The following is a 20,000-nucleotide window of genomic DNA, read 5'->3' as shown; positions in this document are numbered from 1 at the left end:
AGCTTTATGGTGGAAGAATGATTTTTATTACATTCCGATTGGCCAGCACCCGGGGAAAGGTAGCTGATATCCGGTGGGGAGATTGTCGGTTGACAATCAGTTGATGGTGAAACGCCACACGGTGATAGGAGTTGACGATTCTGGTTGATGATAAGCTTGCGATGGATTGTGGATCCGACACATTGATTCCGTATCCCCGCCCGTAAGCGAGCTCACGTTTTGCAACTTGAGTTGTGGAACAAATGATTGTCAGTTCCATCAGACGTTTTACGAAACCGTCAACATGGCCATGACATAACATGGTGGCTGTCGATTAGATGGCAATATGTTTCTTCGTTTTTATTAAAATTGGCGTCTGTTACTACAGTATTAGAAGTTCTTAGTATTCATGATAAATTGTCTTTCATAATTTTTACAACAAATAAATATTAAAAGCCAATTTTTTGTTTACATTTATGAGAAAAGACGAGCCTGTCAAACTACCAGATGAAACAAAACAACTAATTTTTGAATTCCCCTTCACTATTAGGACAAATGGAATGTTTCAATAGATTTACATTAACTAGAGCAAGTGCTTAAATTTTTTTTTCACAAATAAATGTAATAAATTCTTATAGAATCGAGTGTCACAAAAACTCAGACAGAAAGGAACGTGTCTAAACTTCAGATGACTGACCTAAAGCTTTGTCCGACCAAAACTACAATTCAGCAAACAAATAACATATGAAAACATAAATCGGGAACGGGCTGTTAGAAGTTGTTACATTGAACAGCACGAATATGTATATTCCAAAACGTCCTTGAATGAACTCCCCCAGAACAGATGAATGACGACGGATAATCCTGCTACCACATTGCCAACTAGGGTTTCGGAGTTCGGTTGCTCCTGGAGGTGAACGCTACTCAACAGGATGTTGTTTTGGATCCATGTCAATGTCAATCTTTTCCATGAAGCAGTTTTCGCTTCCCGGAAAGGAAAAAAGTTGGATTTCTCAACTCATTCATATAAATGGCTTCCGGTGTTTTCGGATTCGTCGGTAAAAATGGTGACTTTACTAGTCGAAGCAAGCTTATGGAAGTCGTGCATTGAAAATAGACTTGAAACTAAAATTTAACACAAAATTGTATAATAGCATTTGATCCGGAATAGATTGTAACGTTGGCATTGCATCATTTTAACATTATTCAAACACCACCAGGGAAAAATCGTTACGTTATGAATTAGCTGGTGTCACTGTGCTGTTAAGGTAGAGATATGTTTGTAAAACTCCACAACAGCATTCGCTCCTACAAAATGGCATACACGGTAACGGCATGACTCGTCATCATCCTTCAAAATACGATCGAGTACCTTCGGTTACCCTTGGCATTCTGCTGCCATCTTTCGCCCCACGATTTACCGTTCCTTCGACGAATCGAATTCACTTTCTCCTCCCGAGGCGTTGGAACGGAGCAAAATCAAATCCACAAAAAGCGAGCCCCGAGCCCGAGGTTGGTCTGGTCTTCCCGCTTGCGGTTTCCTCCCTCGGTGCACGTCCATCAATTTGTGCGCTGGCAACACAATTTACCCGCGCGTAATCAAATCAAACCGAAATCGCATCGAAACCTGCCACTCGCCATCGAATCCTGGCGGAGCGTACCTTTCGTGCTGTGGTTCGGTTGCGGATCGGGAAGGACAGAGGGCGTCAGGTACTCCCGGGGTAAACGCTCGTGCAAATGTCGTGACATTCCGGTCACGTTCAGCGAGTGTGTGCGAGCGTCCGGCATCGCTGAAGCCACACGTGGATGCCTGGTCTGGATGCCGATTGCGTGGGGGTGGTGGTGCGAAGGGGTTGTGCCGTCCGGACACTACGGCACTACCGACTTCCGACATTTATCGATTCCTCCCGAGACACACGACCACCGCGTCGGCGGACGCGATGCAACTCTGTTTATCGATTATTCGCCGGCCATAGAGCAGCGAGAGAGAGAGAGAGAGAGAGAGAGAGAGAGAGAAAGAGAGAAGGAGAGAAAGAGAGAGAGAGCAAAGCAGCAACCTGCAGCATGTGCGAGAACTTATGTTGACTGCATTTCCTCCAAGTGGCCAACCGACCGTGCCCAGCTTACGAGTCCATAAATTGTGTGTGTATGTGTATCTGTGGGTGTGTGTCGCATGTCGGTCATCCCAGCACCCAGTTTACGCAGCGGAAAATGCACCATACTACTTATGCTGCTCGCAGCCATTGCCACTCGGTCACAGCGTATGCTGGAAAATGGAAAATGGAGAATTTTCTTCTTTCCGGCACACTCCACGTACGCCAAGCCGGTGGACACTATTGTTTTCAAATCCGGTTCCATCATTGGTGGGCGGTAGTAGGTGGTAGGCGAGGGCGGGGGAATTGAATGTAAAATGCATCGCATTCACTCGCCGTAGAAGGAATGGAAGGTTAAAGCGTTGCCGGTGATGATGATGATGATGGTGATGGTGATGGAGGCGAAGCGGGCGCACGAATGGACAATGTTTGGATGATTGTTCTCTCGGAAAACCAATCAAACCGGAACAAACGCTCCATAGGGACCGGGAAGGACCGGTTGAGGGTGCTCCCCTGCAGTGCGATGCAGCTGCAATGCAGACCATGGACCGAGAATGCTGAAGGTCCTTTGTTCGGAAGGGGCACGTCTGGGCACCGGAATGCCAGCCATAAAACGGTTTAAGCCGTGGATTGTGGTTCAACAACAACAATTGGGATGTTCCATTACACGCTTACACCCCATTCGAACGAACCTCAAACAGCTAACGAACTATCAGATCAGAAGTAAGTAAAGTAAATGATTGTCATCAAAAGTGAATTCCAGCTTGTCGTGCTTGCTGTGTCACTTCGGGAAAGTCACTTCCCCCGGTGTCGCAGTCACTGGCCTCTGCAGTGAGCTGTGAAAATGATTGAATTGGTGCGATAGATCATACCACCACCGCCCATTCCTACGTTTCCTGATCCGAATCGCAAAACTTTACTTAACTTCGTCAAGGTGTATCGAATATCCAAATAATGATAACCATTTGCCAGTCACTTCGCTTCAAATCCGTCAGGCACACCGTCGGCGACTGCTGGTGCGACCATCCGCGACCATCCCAGGGGGGTGTGTGCCGTGAGTTGGGGTGGAAAGAAAAATTATGCGCATAAATCAAAAACCCCTTTCTTCGAATCGGATCCAAAAAAAACTTCGGTTTTGCTTCGGGCACGCCATGCCACGCCACGGTATGCCATAGGCGCACTAGCTTGGCTTTCCCCACCAGGCAGCGGCACAATGTTGCGGGGCGTTTTCATCGGAAAAGTTCGTCGCCACAAAGTAAACCGCATGCCCGATGAGTGCAGAGGGTGGAAGGGGATGACGAGCAGAGAGACAGAGAGAGAGTTAAATGATGAGATTGTCACTTTTGTTTGAAATTACATCCATCTTTGTTTAAGGGTGCTGATGATGAGAGGGATGAGAGGGTGCCGAGGGTGGTTTTGTGAACTTTCGTTTCCCCAGTCAGGACGAGTCGGTCAAAGCGAGTCATTTGCCATGGTAGCATGGATGGATTCGACGACACTCATCGCCACAATCACAGTAGTACAACCACACCCCCCCCCCCCCCCTATCCAACCATCCCCCGTCCATCGTCAACATCCATCATCGTTGATTTGTGTGATTTGTTTTAATTTGTCAGCTCACTAACTCGGCGTCATGCGTCCTCCCCCCGTTAGCAGCCTCCCTCCCGTAATAAGGGAATCCATTTCACACACTTCCAGGAATTGGTGGCCGTTATGGCCGGCACACACACACACATAGGCAAGGCGGGACAAATTGCTGTTACAAATTGGATATAGAAAACACATCCTGAATGATGTTCCCGTAACTCGATATCGATTGAGAGCATGAAGCAGGGAGCTGCACCCCATCCCGCATCCACATATTTTCCAATTCCCTTCCCCCTCCCCTCTCCCTTCTCCACAGTAGCACGACGGTGACTGTGGACGACGTGGCGGGCATTCCACCAGGCACCAGGTCCACAATTAGTGGAATGGTGAGCAAAAGAGAGCGACTGAGGCGTGAACAGCCTGGCGAGGCCTCGATGGTTGTGAGGTTTTTTGGAAGGAAACTTTTACAAATTGACCCCACATTCCAGGAGACCCCCACGGCCGACACTTTTCCCTCTGTTGGTGTCCACGAATCCGTCTCCGTCTCCGAACGTGTGAACCGGAATCAAGCGACCAGTTTTCCTACCAGTCCATCTTCCGGACAGCATTCCCACTCCCCTACCGCACCTCCTCTCACCGAGGAGTTTCTTTAAGTAAGTTGCTTCTGTTTTATACGCGACGAGCGGCGGCCCCTTCGTTGGTGCCAGAGAATGCGACCAACAAAGAAAAACGACGTCACTTCTTCTTCATTCTTCCGTTCGTTCTCCCCTCCTCTTTCCAGGGGCTCTTGCTTTGGGGGAAACTTGTTGGCAGTTGGGCCTCTTCCGTTTTCCGCCACCAATTTCCACCATTCCGATTCGTCACGCGAGCGAACGAACCATGAAAGTGAACCGATATGCCGCAGCAACGCAACATATTGGATGTCATTTCTCTCCCACTCCCATATCCGTCGAGCCCGGTCCCGTCTCTCCTGCTCGTTGGTTCTCTCGGTCCTTTCCTTTTGCCTTTGTCGTTGTCGTCGTTGTCGTCGTCGTTGGGATCCGTCGCGCCTTGAGCAAACCCATAAATAAGGAAGCTCGATGAGGCTACGCTACCTAAGGAGTGGTGCGGGGTGTGGGGGTGCCTCTGTGTGTGACACTGTCGCGCACGATTCCCAAATCCCGAAATCGATGTTCGAACGTTCGCGTTCGTGTTGCGGTGACGGAGCTCATTGAACACTTGTTCGCTTCACTTGCCCAGCAGGGCGAGGGCGAGGAAAGAGAGGGTGCGATGCGGGGTAAGATGCGTACCGTGGGCCTAGACGGACCGGTTTTACCAACCGGGCACAGAATGAGTGCCGGAAGGCGTGTTCCGCGACAACAGCGAATCATGTTCCGCAACGGAAACATGTCGTTCGCGAGTAGCGAAACCTCCATTGTGGGGTGGTACGAGGAGGGGAAGAAAGAGAGAAAGAGAGAGGAGCGTACGTGTAGGGGCCCCCGCGCGCACCCCGCGTGCACCCCGCGTGCAGCAGCAGCGCAATGAAGTGACTGACGGACGAGCTTGTTATCATGGAACCAACGGTGTGTGTGTTTGTGTGTTTTGGTGTGATGCAATGAACCTGTTGCGCTGGAGGCGCCCCTAGTCTGTGTTGGTGACACAGGGAAGCCTAGAACACGGCCCTCGCAAGGGTAGACTGTGATGGCTTCGCGCTACGAACGACTTGGAAAAGCATGAAAGTGGGAATTTCGATTAGAAAGTAAATGAATGCCTCGGGCGTCATGGGTGCCGGCGACGGGGTCGCTAATGTGACCTCGACTGAAGTTGGAGCGTGAGAACGTGCCTACCAGAACAAGAAGGACTCTGTGAAGGCTAGCTCGAACCTCGTGAACTGTTGATAAGAATTTATAACAAGAAGACAATAAGTTTTGTTCTTGATGATGTCTTGGAGACTGCATTAACGGTTGAAAGTTACTGTCGATGGTGCACCTTGTCTTGTAGATTGCGTATGGATGAAAATTACTCGATAATATTTTTGTTCATCTGAAAGCGTCGATTTTTTTTCTATCGAATAAACCATGTTAGCAGTGAGCTTTTGATTGTTACTGAAATACGAAGAAAATTTCGTAATATTAAATTGAAACGTGTAATTAATTATGCACTTTTAGAGAGTACGAGTCTAATGATAGTTGGTACAGTTCAAAAGAGACTGGATCTTGCCCAGGAACATCAAAGCTAACACGGGGAAAAATAATGAAAAATAGCGTCACTCGACTAATTAAAAAATTCAGTAAATACACAGCAGAAAATTGACAAAAAAATAATACGTATAGTTTCACGAGGATTGAGAGAAGGAAACGTTGAAATAAGAGAGCTCGTTGGTGAACTGCTACTGAAAAGACTGTTATGAAAAGATTTTTTGCTATTCGCGCCATTCCTAGTGATGCATTGCTTTAGTAGCGCATTCGTCATGAGAGAGTCAAAAAAGGGCTAAAGTAAATACCGGTATATATTCACTGTCCAATTGCAGTGTAAATAGAGCGATGGGAAAAGTGTGCAAAACTTAGAACGTCGCAAAAAAAAAACATAAAATGAGTTCGTGAATGAAAAACTGCTTCAAAGGACACCGAGCCAGCACACCGGCGCTCGCTGATGCCTGAGGAATTATTTATGCCATTTCCTATGTTTGGCGTTTCCCGGTGCTCGGCGATGACGCGGTACTTTTACTACCCCCCCTTTTTGGCGGCGACCGGTAGGAAGGTTGCGGTTGCTCAATCATAATTCATGACGAACGGCTCAATTTTCGGAGTAAAATGTCTTTGCCCACACGCCCGCAGCCATTGCGCTCCTGTGGCAGCAGCAGCAGCAGCAGCAGAGGTACACACATTTTGATGGTTCCAGTGCCGGAGCATGGCCGTTTATCGGCATGATTATCGCTGCAGTCGTGACCGGACCGAAATGGAAGTGAGAAAAAGGTTGAGGAATTACCTTGCGGTCCTCGAGTATAAATGGCGTTTCAAAAGGATTGCAGAAGGATTGTAATTGAGGGAGGGTTTTATGGGTAATTTATGGCGTTTTCTGATATCTATACGGACCGTATTAAGCGGATGCTTACCGTTTTGAAGGTTTAAGATTTGTTGATAATGCGGTGCACATATTAAAGACATTAATAACACCCTCCAAAGGCAGACTACAGAGCTACAGCAGTGGAGAAAATGGAACCAGTCCATTTGTTCTTAAGTTTTAAGTTATTTTAACTTCTGTATACTTATTTCACTCTCCAGTGTCACATATTTCCATTTGAAAGGTATACCTATGAGATTCAACAGACCTTTTTTTTTACAAAGATTATAAATAGCTTTAAAATGATTTTCTTCATAACTTGTGAACTCCGTTTTTGATAGTTGCTTTAATTGTATATTTTCTATGAACGACGGTTGAATAGTTTATCAACAACTTAACTAAATTCATAAAATTAATTTGAACCAAACAATTAATAAATTTCACTCACTAAAAGTTTATCGATCGCCATTTCTGATAGTCAAAGTAACGAGAACCGAGAGTATAAAAGAAGTTAGCTGCCTACATTTACAATTTTCTGTTTCAACTATTTAAAATAAAGATCTCTCTTTTTCTGTCTCTCGTAAATTGGTCACAAAATTGATAAAGCAACTATGAAAGCTTTAGACCAGTTTGTGCTCGCTTCCTCTTCGTTCTGAGGCTCAACTCTTTGGATTTTCCAAATCTTTCGATCAAATGCATAATTGTGTAGCGAATTATTTCAAATAATTATAATACAAGTAACGTTGGATTGATTTATAGTTGTCGTAGCTTCGTTCATAGTATAAAAAACAAAAACAAACTTTCCTTCAAACACTTGCTTAAAGTAAATATCCTGATACGATGGGAGTAAATATACAAATTTGATATCTAAAAAGCAAGGATTTATGGCTTGAAATGAAAAGTAACAAAAGTGAGTAACCAAACCAAAGTTCAAGGTTTTATAAGTGAAAAGCTATAAGCTTGAGTGATTTGATTTCTGGTGGTAAATGTAGATACTGCCTTGGCACCGCTTGAATTTAGTTTCGGTCTGTTCCCCAAAAAATCCTAACCTTCCAAAAGATGGGTTGCGATTGATAGCACCGCACGTGGTCCTTAATAACAACCGAAAAAGTGCTCCCCCAAACCCCGTAGAGCCGTAGGACATACCACATCAAGGTCGGCCAACCAATCAAATGGTTCCCCCCTTCCTCCAGCCCTTTCCTCCAGCTAACCAGCCCGGCCGGCATGGGCAAGGATTGAGCAATCAAAGCTGGGCGCTAATGAGAAGTATTGATTGATTGTAACCTGTCCAGCGGATACCCTTCCCAACCGACCTCATCTTAATTCGGGAGTCCACTACCGCGTCCGGTACGAAAGAGCGAGAGAGAGAGAGGACCGACCTCGTGCACTGACCGCTCGCGCCTGGAGCATCAACCCATGGCGTCAACCGCCGGGAGGGGGTTGCTCCAAAAGGTAGGTGTGTCCTTGGTAGACGCATAAACCATGCGCCTAATTAACACCAGCTCCAACACCACGACACGCTCGACACCCGCAGCTCCGAAACTCCGAGAAGGGCTTACCGTAATTGTCAAAAATCCTTCGAGCTCTGGCCAGGAGGCCACAACGGACCTGACGCCTTGTAGCTCGTACAAACAAACACAAACGCCGTTGTTTCACCGTGTAAACACGGGAGGAAAATGGGTGCCAGAAAAATGGGAAGTGAAGAGGCGGGGGCTTAGCTAATTGTAATAAATTGGAAATCCGTCGACCATTTACTGCGGCCCTATTGAGTAACCATTCCCGTGATGGTGCCCGTGTTTCTCTATCCAAACACTCTAGTCTGTGTACGCGTGTGTGTGTGTGTGTGAGTGAGTGTATGTTTTGGGGGTGTTGTTTCTCTTGCTATGCTGCACCGCTGTTAAAGACAAGCAACACTTTTCGGTTGTCTTACCTCAAGAAGGAACAACAACCGAAGAAGTGGTTTCGTGATAGTTTTGCTCGCTCCGTTGTTCACCAGCAACACTAGCACCACAATTTTTGGGAGGGGGATTATGCTGTCTGTGGATGTTGGTGTGCGTGTTGTGTTGTTGGTGCCATGTGACGTCAGCAGCTGGGAAGGGCCACGTGCGACACCGAAAGAACCGACGCCACAACCCAAGGTTGGTGTTTTATTTTCTTCGCATAGAAATGGGTGATTTGGGGGTTGCGCATTACAACCCCCAGGGCGGTAGCTCAGAGGAAACCGAGGAATGGCATGCTGCTACACTGCAAACAGTCCACCTTCCGCCCTTGCCTAGTGACTGGCTGGCAGGCTGGCGACGAGTGCGCCAACGAGTGAAGGAGAAGGAATCATGCACCTCAACACTCATTGGCACGCGCACTACTTGCCCGCATCGGGAGGAGGTGGAAAATTGAAGACACGAAAGCGAAAAACAACATCTCCATTGTACATTCCCTCCCTTCTGCAATTCAATCCCTTAAAACCATCCCCTTCATCCCCCGTCGGTGGGGTGGGAATGGACGATGAGATCGCTCCCGAGCGAAATATGATGGGACACGGTTTGTTTACAGCAGCTCACTGGCACTGGTGGTGGGGGGAGGGGGTGGATGTGAAGGGATGCAGGTAGTAGAAGACGAGAAGGGCAAAAAATGGCTTCGCTCGCAAGACGAAAAACCCGCACCGCGCATACGTCGTCATCCGGACGCTATTCGACATCCAGGAGGCGCACATCTCGTCAGGTCAGACCCTCTTCTTCTCACCCTGTCAGCCCCTTTCCTCTGTCTGGTGATCGATTTTCCTCCAGCCTTCAAAAGACTTGCCCTCGTGACGCACCGCGGACGCCTGGGCCGAACCGAAGTGAACGGAAATCCCACGCTGAGATGTTAATCAAAGTGAAAATCGAAAATCGATTCCACCGATCACGTTCGCATCGATCTTTGTGCTTGCCCCGAATTTTCCTCTGCACCTTCCCCGTGCCCGCTGGCGTGATCTATTTGTTTGGAAAATAAACAAGCATCTCGGGAAGCCGGCCTCTCGCATGGAACTCGCGTGAAACCTTTCGCGCGCGGATGTTTTTGGTTTGGTTTGGTGGAGGGTTTTTCGTTTCGATTCGATTCGAAACGCCACTGTTTGCGTCAGTCGCAGTCGCAGTGCGTTCGCAACAACAATCTATCGTTCACCTGTGCACCGTGCTGCCGTCATAATCAGCTTAATTGTGGTCAGGTGGCTGGCGCGCGAGCACACCGGCAAATGAGAGCATTCTCATCGTTTCGCCTCCAGTCTCGAATGGTTGCGGGCTTGATGGAAAACAAATCACTGCTTGCTTCGAGGTGCGTAGCTAGTTTGATCAGTCCATTTACCGTTAATTACCACGCCGGTCGAGAATGAGGCACGAATGAAGCGATTCATCTGTCTCGAAGCTCGCACCACGGCCTTGGTGTTGGTGTGCTTCATCGCAAAGCATCAGCGTGGCCAATGGAATGCGAGAAGCTGGAAATCCATTAACATGATCCGGTTTCCAGTGTAGCAACTCCGTTCTCGGGTGATATTCCGCTACCGTCATCGACCGAGTTCAACTGTCACGCTACACGCTACATTCCGATCGAAAGAAAATAAAAATCCATCGCCGTAGCCATCGGAACAGGAGGAAAGGAACACTAAAACGATTATGCGACGCGGCGAGTTAATTAAAATGAATTTCCAAACCATTGGGCTTCGAGCTACGGGCTGCTTTTAAGGGATCAATGCTAGAAGCGCCTACTGCCCACGGCTCTCCGAGATCCTGGCCGATACGATACGGCCCCAAGGGGATGATGTTTATTTTGATTGCGAATTCAATTTTGCTCCAACCACCCCGATGGTAGTTAATTACGATTCAATCTCCGAAAAAGGTCCATCACAGCGCACCAGCATGGCGTTTGCTTCCCACATCACGCTCCATTGGAGTGGAACGCATAGATACAACACTGGAAGAGGCAGAAGCCATATGGCCAGAGCGGAGCTGTTTATTTGTGTTGGAGACTTGTGGTCTGTTTTCCAGCCAGCAAACTGCCGTACTTGCCGAGTATGCAATCAAAACAATGGTCCGCGTTGCAAGTCACTTGATTAACCGTTTTCAACCGATGCAATCAAAGCATACCCATACGCGGTGGAGGCGCCACGATGGAGGCGCCTGGTGGCTGACGAAAAAAAATTCAAATCCGCGAGCATCAAGCGTCGCAGATCGATCATTTTGCCATAAACAATTTCTAGTAAGACGATGCAAATGCTTTAATGGCATCGCTTTTGATGTTTATGCGCTGATTGCGCTTGTTTCGCGAATAAAATGGCGCTCGCTAATAGAAATGGTGATGGATTGATCGCTTCATTTTATAATTTTAATCGACCGCTACCCCGACGCTACACTGTCCGGGCCCAATTTAGCTGTTTACGCGCCAGTGTTGGGTGCTGCTTTTTAACTTTCAACACGCACTTTGCTATCGCGGGCTAATGATACGCGATAGACATTTAAAACCACCAACCAACCAACCAACCAACCGTGGGTATCGCGGTCGTTGTTTCGAGATCCCAACGCATCAAAGGTATCCAATCCAGCAGGGGATACCTTTTTCTCGGAGCGATCACTAGCGAGCCAGCTAGCTAGCTGGTGAGCACCGTTAGCTCCCTTAATACCATCGTTTATTTACCTTTATTTCATATTTTTACGATCCCGCTCCCGAACAAATCGTAAAGATGTGCTTTACGAGGACCTGCGCCCGAAACGGCCACGGCATCGGCCCTTCGGGAGTATCGCCAAAGCACGGTCCGAGCGCGCGCGCAAGGCGAAGCTGACGCCCCGAACCGTAAACATTCATTCCGTCCGGTGGGTGGTCATTCCCCGGGTGGAGCAGGGCCCGCCCGCCAATCCCGACAAGTTGACCAGCTCTGTTACTGATCAGTTCACACGTGTGGAGTCCACTGGAATGGCGGCGGTGGTGGTGCATGTGGTGGCGCGCGTAGGCGTATACCGGGAATGATTTACTGGCTGGCTGGTGGCCACCTATGCTGCTCCTAGAACTGGCTCATCCCAGAACCGAGAAGGTTCCACACACCACCATTGGCCGTAAATTACGACCGATCCGTAAGCACGGGAGTCCCGAGCGCTCGTTATTAGAATGTGCGATCCGTCCCTTTAACGGTCCTCCGGAGGCCACCGGGAGGAGTTAAAACCTCTACCATCAGGCCACATATTCGTTCGCTCGCGTTGGGACGCACGTCAGGTGCGAATGCCAATAGTGCCGCCGCTAATGCGAGTTTCCCCCTCCGTCTGGAGGCTGGATGAATCGTCAAAAGCATTCGTCGACCGCTTTGCGTCCGGGAACGATTTGTTATTTTTTTACGGCCACCGAACCGAGGACCCAAAAGGATTTGCTCCGCGCTTTGGGTTTTTTTTTCTTCCTTTTTTACGCAGCACGTTTTGTTGTTTTCTTTTCCCTCGCTTGCATGTGAATGAGGAACAGAAAAAGCAAGAGAGAGAGACGATGATGATGGATCGAAAACAGTTTCAGAACCAGGAACCAGTTCATCATCTCATGCACTGGACGCGCGCTTCTGTCTGTGTGTGTGTGTGTGCCAGTGTGCGCTCACATGCAATGCGTCATAGAACATCCCCTCCCCCAAAAAGGGTGGACTCCTCATCTAGGGACCAGACGGCACGATCAGATATACACAAAACCCCATATTTCGATCACTCGCGAACAACGATTCGATTCGAACGCGAAACGTCAAAAGGCCGACGCTCTCTCGTTTGGGTTTCATCTTTCAGCTGCGTCCGGACGTGAACTCGCGCGTGGATTCGCGACTTACTGTAAACAATTGCACGCGCGCAACGCAAGTCGTCCGTTGGCGGCACCGCACATCGACATCGCCATTTGATACGCCAATTTATGATCCAATGAAATCAATGAGGCATTAAGGGGCGAGGTTCGAGGTATCTTTAAAGCATGAAAACGACGCTGTCTGTCGGCCATGTTTTATGAGGTTCAGGTGGCGGCCAAAACCGGAGCAAACGAACACTTTAAAGCAGTTTGCTGAGCACTTGCCTCGTAGATGGAGCCCCAATATCTAATCTAATCATCCTCAATCAAATCAGCCCCCTCCCCCTCCCGGTGCTCCAGATGCTCTGGAAGCCACTTTCGGTGCCGCGTAAGGGTGGTTCATCCCCATAAAATTTGCTTCTTAAAATGGCGCGTTTCGGTGTGCGACAAAAGCGAGCTTTAAAGCTCACTTCTGCTTTAGTGTGCAAAGGGGGATGTGGGGGAGGGTAGGGAGTTGGTTAAACAGCGAGAAAGGTGTATCCATTAAAGCACTAAAACCGTGTAGCTAAATATGGTGACACGATGATACTCGGAGCAGCGCTCCGCAAACCAACCCCATATCACCCACGCCCCCGTTTCATCCCCTCATTAGGGTGTCTTTGCGCTGGCCAACGCGCCCAACCGGAGCACGGGATCGACGTGAACTACATTTCGGAATACACCTATCTCGCTCTCTCTCTTCAGCGACATCGAAGTTGGAAGATGGTTTGCTAAGCTGATGTCACCGAAGCACCGAACATCGCTGGACTATAAATATCCTGCCCTACACATCGGCCAACCGGCTGGCACAGTAATCACCTTCGCCTAACGGCCGCCACTACGCTTCGATCCGATAACCGGTGTACCTCTCACCTCTCGGATGGAAAGCGTTCCGCTTTCTGGGCCGATTTTCGATGCTAGTGGCTGGTACGCTTTTAACAGGCAAGCAGGCGCGAAAATAGCAACAGCGTCGAGCAGAGGCCGGGCGTGTAGAAGTCGTCCACCAACTCGATCCGTTCTCGCGCGCTCGCGCCATTTCGTTCAAAGGGATTGGGGTAGAAGTAGAAGAGGCGCAAAAGCTACGAAACATCACAACGGAAAAGGCGTTATTGTACGCGAAAAGTGTGGGCGGCTTTGATGTTGTTGTGTGCGATGCGATGATTTTCGTGTTTTTTTTCCCTCGCCCTCTCTCTCTTCACTTTTCATGCCCAAAAAACAAGCGCATAGCGATTGCATGAATGCGCCACATCATGTTTTATGCTTGCTCTGCCCCGAGAGGTCCTTCTCTTCAGAGAGATAAAACACATAAAAACGGTCCAGAGGACGTGGGACCGGGACCAGGACCGCCGTCACAGTGACTCGCAGCAAATGGGACCCTCGAATCGAAACTTTGAAATCGATGTCGATGGGTGGGTGGTGGCCACCGGAAAGAGCGCTACCCCCTTTTAACATAGAAGTATAAACGCCGGCGTTTCATCCTTCTCGTACAACCATCGGCAGACGAGTCGATGTACTCGAGTACGTGAACGGACGGCGCATGTAACGAGTCTGATGGTTCCGAGCATAACGGGGGTTCCGAGCGCGTGGGAGGAAAACATAAAAACAATTTATGTGGCCACTCGGTCAACCATCGGGCTTTGGCCACGGCCTCGTCGCAGACGTTTCATCTGACACACACACACGCACACACCATCATATGATGCACCCGGAGCGCCCGGAAATGACAATCCTTTGTTCGGGGGGTTTGGTTCGTTTCGAGCGAACCATCGAACCCTTAGCTGGCAGGCTGGAACGCCCGCCCGGTCCACAGCGAAAAACCTATTGAAATATGGATTGGAAAATGTGGAGAATATGGAAGAAAAGCGCGAGCGATGAAAAATGAACAATCGTTTGTCTCGGGCATTTGTTTTACGTGCGTCACACGCCGCGAGAGGCTCGCTCGGGCATCCTCTTTTTCCCAGGACCCCTGTCTCCAGCTCTTTCTCTCTGTCTTTTTCTCGTTAGTGCTGGCCTTACGGGCTTGCTAAGTGAACCGTTTATAATGCCACAATTCATCTGCTCTGTCGTGGGGAAGGCGAACACCGATTGATGTGCACTCACACAGACACACAGCTACTTGGAAGCATGTAAGCAGAGCTTTTGAGGAAACGATACAACAAGGAGAGTTCAAGCCGCCTCTTCGAAAGCCGCTATCGATGTCGAGATGGTGCCCATAACAATGCCTAATATCTAATCGGATCTGCAGTCACTCTAGGTACTGCCTCTGCCGGCCTGCTACCTTCGCCATCTCAAAGCGGAAAATGTTTCCTGAGAACCACAATATCGTGCGCTACAAAGTTGTCACCGTTGTCAAGTTATTCCGGGATTGTTTTTCAATTCCACTCCCCCTGAGCTACTCGAGCCACCTCGAGACCAATCACGAGATTACCTGGTTCACCACCACCCTGGGACCGCTAATCAGCTATGCAAATAAATCATGATCACTATAAACACTCGAATGTGTTTGCATTGATTACCTGATACGATAAACACACGCTGGCACAACCCTGAGCAACCAAGTGGCAACCGGAAGAGGTCGATGAGATGGCAGTGATGGACAGGAACCGATATACAGCCAGGCTGGCTGGCCAACCAGCCAAGCCACCACCAGGAGCCATGAAGTGGGCGAGCATAAGTGTTTATGCATTGAGCGCCTCTCGAAGCGACAAAGTGAATCAATGGAGCGACAAATGATCAGCCAAAAAGGGGTGGCCACACGGAAAGGCTGGTGCACAACCACTTGCTTCACCTCCGCCCTCTCCTCTCCTCCCTTGTCAGGCTAATGTCACTATAATTATCCCGAAGAAGAGGCTATTACTGAGCGGCTCCATTAACAGCTGATTGGTACGAGTCCGGCAGAGAGAAAGAGAGAGAGGCAAAGAGAGAAAAAGAGAGAGAGTGAGAGACGTGCAGCAAAGCGAAAACGAAGGAAAACATCAATCAAACTAGTCAGACGTAACTGTTAATGTCACCCATTAGGGTGCTGGACGTTTGGGTTGCGCTGAGTTAGCCAATGCCGTGATGGCCATGGACGAGTGGCAACGGAGGGATGGAAGGAAAGGAAGACTGCCTGTCTGCCTGCCTGCCTCTCCTCCTAATGCTCGTCCTCTGCTACAGCAACATCGCGAGCCATCGCGAGTGTTTCGACGAGCTTATAATTGCCACCGAATGACCGCCCGTTCATTACACGATAATGGTGGAGGAGCGTGGAGTGAGTTCTTTTTCTTTCGTTATGGAAATTATGCTGTCTGAAAGAAGGGGAGAAAATTGCTTTTCCATCAGTGGTTCCGAGTGACCACCGGCCAGATTAGTAGCAGTCGTCCTTTCAATCCATTCTTTGGGTCCAATTGGCAGAATGTAACTGAAGAGGCCAATGATCGGATTAAATCACACACCAGCACACACACTACCAGGGCACACACGTGCTCGGTAAGTGACGTGGCACGCAATCACGAACCGAAATTCGAGCGGCGGCAACGTCCACGGAACCGTTTGCTGCCTCTGCGCTGACGTCCGCGTTTTTGGAAAATTAATTTATAATTCATAACCTCAACCAGGCTCGCGCTGTCTCGCTCACACACTCTATATACATCGCTCTCTCTCGCACACAGTCTTCGCTACTGCTGCTGCTGCTGCTGCTACTGGCATCCCACACACACACACACACACACACACACCGAGCACCTTTCCGCGCCGCATGCAGTTCATGCTGTCGTCTTCGTCTTCGTCGTTGTCGTCGTCGTCGATGTTGTTGTTGTTAGCTGGTGGGCCTTTTTTCCAATTTCGATTACTTGCTTGCCCGCGAAGAAACACTCCCCACGGTGGGTCCCACCCCCCCAAGGCAATCATCGTTAACGATCGTTGATGATGAAATCGAACTCCCACGAGCCATTCATCGGTCCGGAGGTCCGTTGACTCCCCAGTCTGGTTGGCTGGCTGGCTGGCTGGCAAGATAGGCCCGCTGTGAGCAACTTTTCTTCCAACTCTCTGTTTCGCAAGAAGATGGTGAAAGTCAACGCGTGACCATGGCCATCGGATCGGACCGGATCGGATCGGGACCCTCGGTGGAACAATTAATCAAAATAAACACTCCACCACCACCATCACCACCTTGCCGTGGGTTAAAAACCATGAAGAAAATTTTCCTGGCCCGTGAAGAGGGGAAAATCGGTTTAACAGAAACGAAGCGACGATGTTTAATTTCGATTCACTTTGATGATGACTGGCAATCGATTGATTTTCACGCAAACAAGGAATCGTCGATGATGTTGAGCGTTATGCACAAAACGCACACACTCTCTCTGTCTCTGGTGTTTAAAAGCAAGTTAACGCAAAGCGGAACGATGCAATAGCTTTTGTGCAAACTGAACGGAAGACGTGACTGACTGCACGTCAGCGACGTGCTTCAGGAAGGTCCTTTCACACCGAGCGATAGCAGATTATTTTACTTTTCACATAAATCTAGCCACGCCAAACCAAGTGAGGCGCACATCCTTTTTTCCCTTTTTCCGCCTTCAGTGGTGTCGAGTTCGTGACTGGTTGGATAGCAATAGAGCACACAGCTTCCGATGATGTTCACGGATAACACTCGATCAAACCGATGAAACTGAAAGCTCATTGAGCTTGGTCAGCGAGCCAGTCACAGGCGTTACGCTACACCCTGCGATGAGCATGGCACGGCGTGTATTGATTTAAATCGATGACTCTAATAACAATCTCTTGTCGCAATCTCGTCGTCCTCGTCTCTATCTCGTATGTTGAGAGGTCATGAGGAGTCCGTGCAGTTGTGGTCCTCCCAATGTGTACTTTCTCGTGTTTCTTCCGCTTGCAGCAGCAACAGCAGCAGCACCAGTGTGTTGCTACAATTTCATATCAAATATTTACTTGAGCTCGAACTGGATACCTTATTGATTCGATTCGCAAATGTGTTTATCCATATTGCTGCCATAAATAAATACACACACATACACATAGACACACACACACTCTGCTTCCCAACACAACGAGTCCTCACCCCACCATGGGTCAGTTGTTGTGTGTTGTGTTGCCGTTTTGGTCCATGTTTGTGCCAGTGCGCGTGGTTTGGAATTTTAATTCGATTACTGACAATGTTTTACGAATTTCGGCCAGGCGTATAATTGGCACACCTCGTGCGTTCCCTAAACACACATACACTGACACACACACACACACACACACACACACACACACCAGACATTCAGGTATCGATTTTAACCGCATAACTTCGCTTAATAACATTAGCATATTTTATAATCTAATCAATAGAGCGATTCTCCTCCCCATCCGCATGTGCCTGTCATGTGACTACACGACGTCCAAGGTGTATATGTGTGTGTGTGTGATGTGTTCCCCAGAGAGGAAGTGATTTCATTTTCCGGACCAGGCGCCTCCATTCACGCGCCCGTTGTGCTGGTGTTTGAGCGGCAGTGAATCCGATTACAATCGATTACAGCGGTGAAGGTGAGAAGCAGCAGCAGCAGATCGGCACCGGAATTGAATCCCCCTTCCCCATCACATTGGCCACATTACTGGGTCTGCCTTTCCAGGGCTCTCCCTACCTACCTTCAGACGGTTCCTGGTGGTTGAAACAATCACCGACACGGCGTGGCACAGCTGTCGTGTGCCTCGAGTGCTTTGTAGCTCCGTCGATCGGTCTAGCACCAGCTGACCGCCTTTTCCGTTGAGCCGTTGAGCCTGCACCAGATTGCGATCGGTGTTGCTGCTGAGAAGCCACTTGTTGCGGTGCTGTCTCTTTCGAATCGGCACCTCTCGCCCGTTTCTGGCCAATCAAAATCCAATCTATCCGAACGATAAATTAAATTCCCTTTCCGCACACACTAACACACCTCACCTTCTCTTTTGGCCAGACGCACACGTTTTGGGGGCAGGGGAGCTGAGAGGTCGTATTTAGCAAAAAGAAAAGAGCGAGAAGGCTATGAAGAGCAGATGAAACACATGATAACGCGGCTAGCAGCTAACACAATTATCAATTCAATCTACTGCGCTAAACGGTCACACCGAGACGTCGATGCAGGGGGTGGTGCTAGTAATGGAGGGGTGCCCGGATGTTCCACTCGCTCACACTCACAAGTCGACACGGAGCGCCGCGTCACGATGATAACGAGGAGCGAGAAACAATTCATTGCTAGAGCTAGAGGCCTTAAGCAAAGAGCCCCAAGACCATTCCATTCATTTCACCTTTAACCTGCTCGCGGTAGCTGCCAGCCTATATCACATCAAGAGCCTGCTCGGTTGAATCTTTCTTCTTGACACACACACACACGCGCGCGCACACCCGAACACGTTAAGCTCCGTTTTCACTTGACAGCAGAAAGCATCTGACACGCCATACGGTTTGAGGGGCCAACACCTTTTTGCACAACCAAAATCAGACAAACACACACACACACACACACACACACACAGACACACATACACTCGTGCTCACAAACACACAGAGGCAGACTGGTAAGGAAATTGTCTCCGGACATTGCAGCACTCCTCTCCTGACCTGCCTGGCAATATCCTGAGCTTCATCCCTCTCGTTCAACCCTCCTCCATCCCCCAAATCATCCCTGGAGGTGTCAGGACACGTAAGTGCAGTAGTGCGCCTCGCTCTGATGATCTCAAGTGAAACCGTCATCGTCACTCATCGTCCTGTACGGTTGGAGTGTTGCTAAGGGCTGCTAAAGGTAGTGCAGCCTCCCTCGAACCACTTCCACTTTCCCTGCATGCAACGATGTAACACCCAGGCCAGGTGACACCGCCCCGAGCAGGAGGGAAAGTAATCGAATTGGGCCCGGACTGTCCAGCTAACGAACTGCTGACTTGGAATCCGGTCACCGACCCACGGTTGGTTCTCGCTGGCCCTTTCCTCTAATCAACCCTTAGGGAAGGGTGGCGTGTCGGAGATGTTGCTTCTCTGCAGCTTGTAAACATTACGGAGAATTTCTTTACCCTTGTCTCACTCCGCTGCGCGAAAGTAAACATTGCAATCTGTGAAGCACAAAAAGCAAAAGCTCGCTCGAAGCTGAGCTGCGACGTTGGAAATCGCGGAAAATCGTGGAAAACCATGGAAAATCCTTTCAAAAACACTCCTTCCGGTCACCGAAATCGTTGGTGAAAAGCAATGCCAGGCAGGTGTGCGCTTAATGGAGCCGTTTTCCCGCCACAGATGCGCGCACACACACACACACAAGGAGAGAAAAGAAAGAAAGAAAAACAACGTGGAAATGCCAATGGTAGCTAGTACGAGCTCCCTATCCAGCCAACTAGGCCAACCGCTTGGAGGTGCTGTTGTCTCCACTGCGGAAGCAGCAAGAAGTTTACTCCGGAAAGGGAGTTGGAAAGTTAAATTGAAAAATTTGGTCACCCGGAGTGGCCCACTCCGTCCAACGGAACCCACCCTCTCTCTCTCGCTCTCTC

General features: G+C 49.1%; 1 protein-coding gene across 3 annotated transcripts in view; it reads right to left on the bottom strand.

The window, feature by feature from the left end:
* Nucleotides 1-20,000, bottom strand: part of LOC125952297 (dual specificity calcium/calmodulin-dependent 3',5'-cyclic nucleotide phosphodiesterase 1A-like) — a 198,418-nt gene that overhangs the window by 150,731 nt on the left and 27,687 nt on the right. For 2 of the 3 annotated variants that reach the window (XM_049681703.1, XM_049681704.1), the window contains exon 1: nucleotides 18,138-18,348. The exons of the other annotated variant lie outside the window; for it this stretch is intronic. The gene's annotated coding sequence lies outside the window, so the exon portion shown is untranslated. Of the gene's footprint in view, nucleotides 1-18,137; nucleotides 18,349-20,000 lie in introns of those variants that run through there. 3 annotated transcript variants of the gene reach the window in all.

The sequence above is a fragment of the Anopheles darlingi genome, chromosome 2 (genome assembly GCF_943734745.1).
Source record: "Anopheles darlingi chromosome 2, idAnoDarlMG_H_01, whole genome shotgun sequence".
Classification (NCBI taxonomy): Eukaryota; Metazoa; Arthropoda; class Insecta; order Diptera; family Culicidae; genus Anopheles; species Anopheles darlingi.
This window is presented reverse-complemented; position numbering and strand designations above follow the sequence as displayed.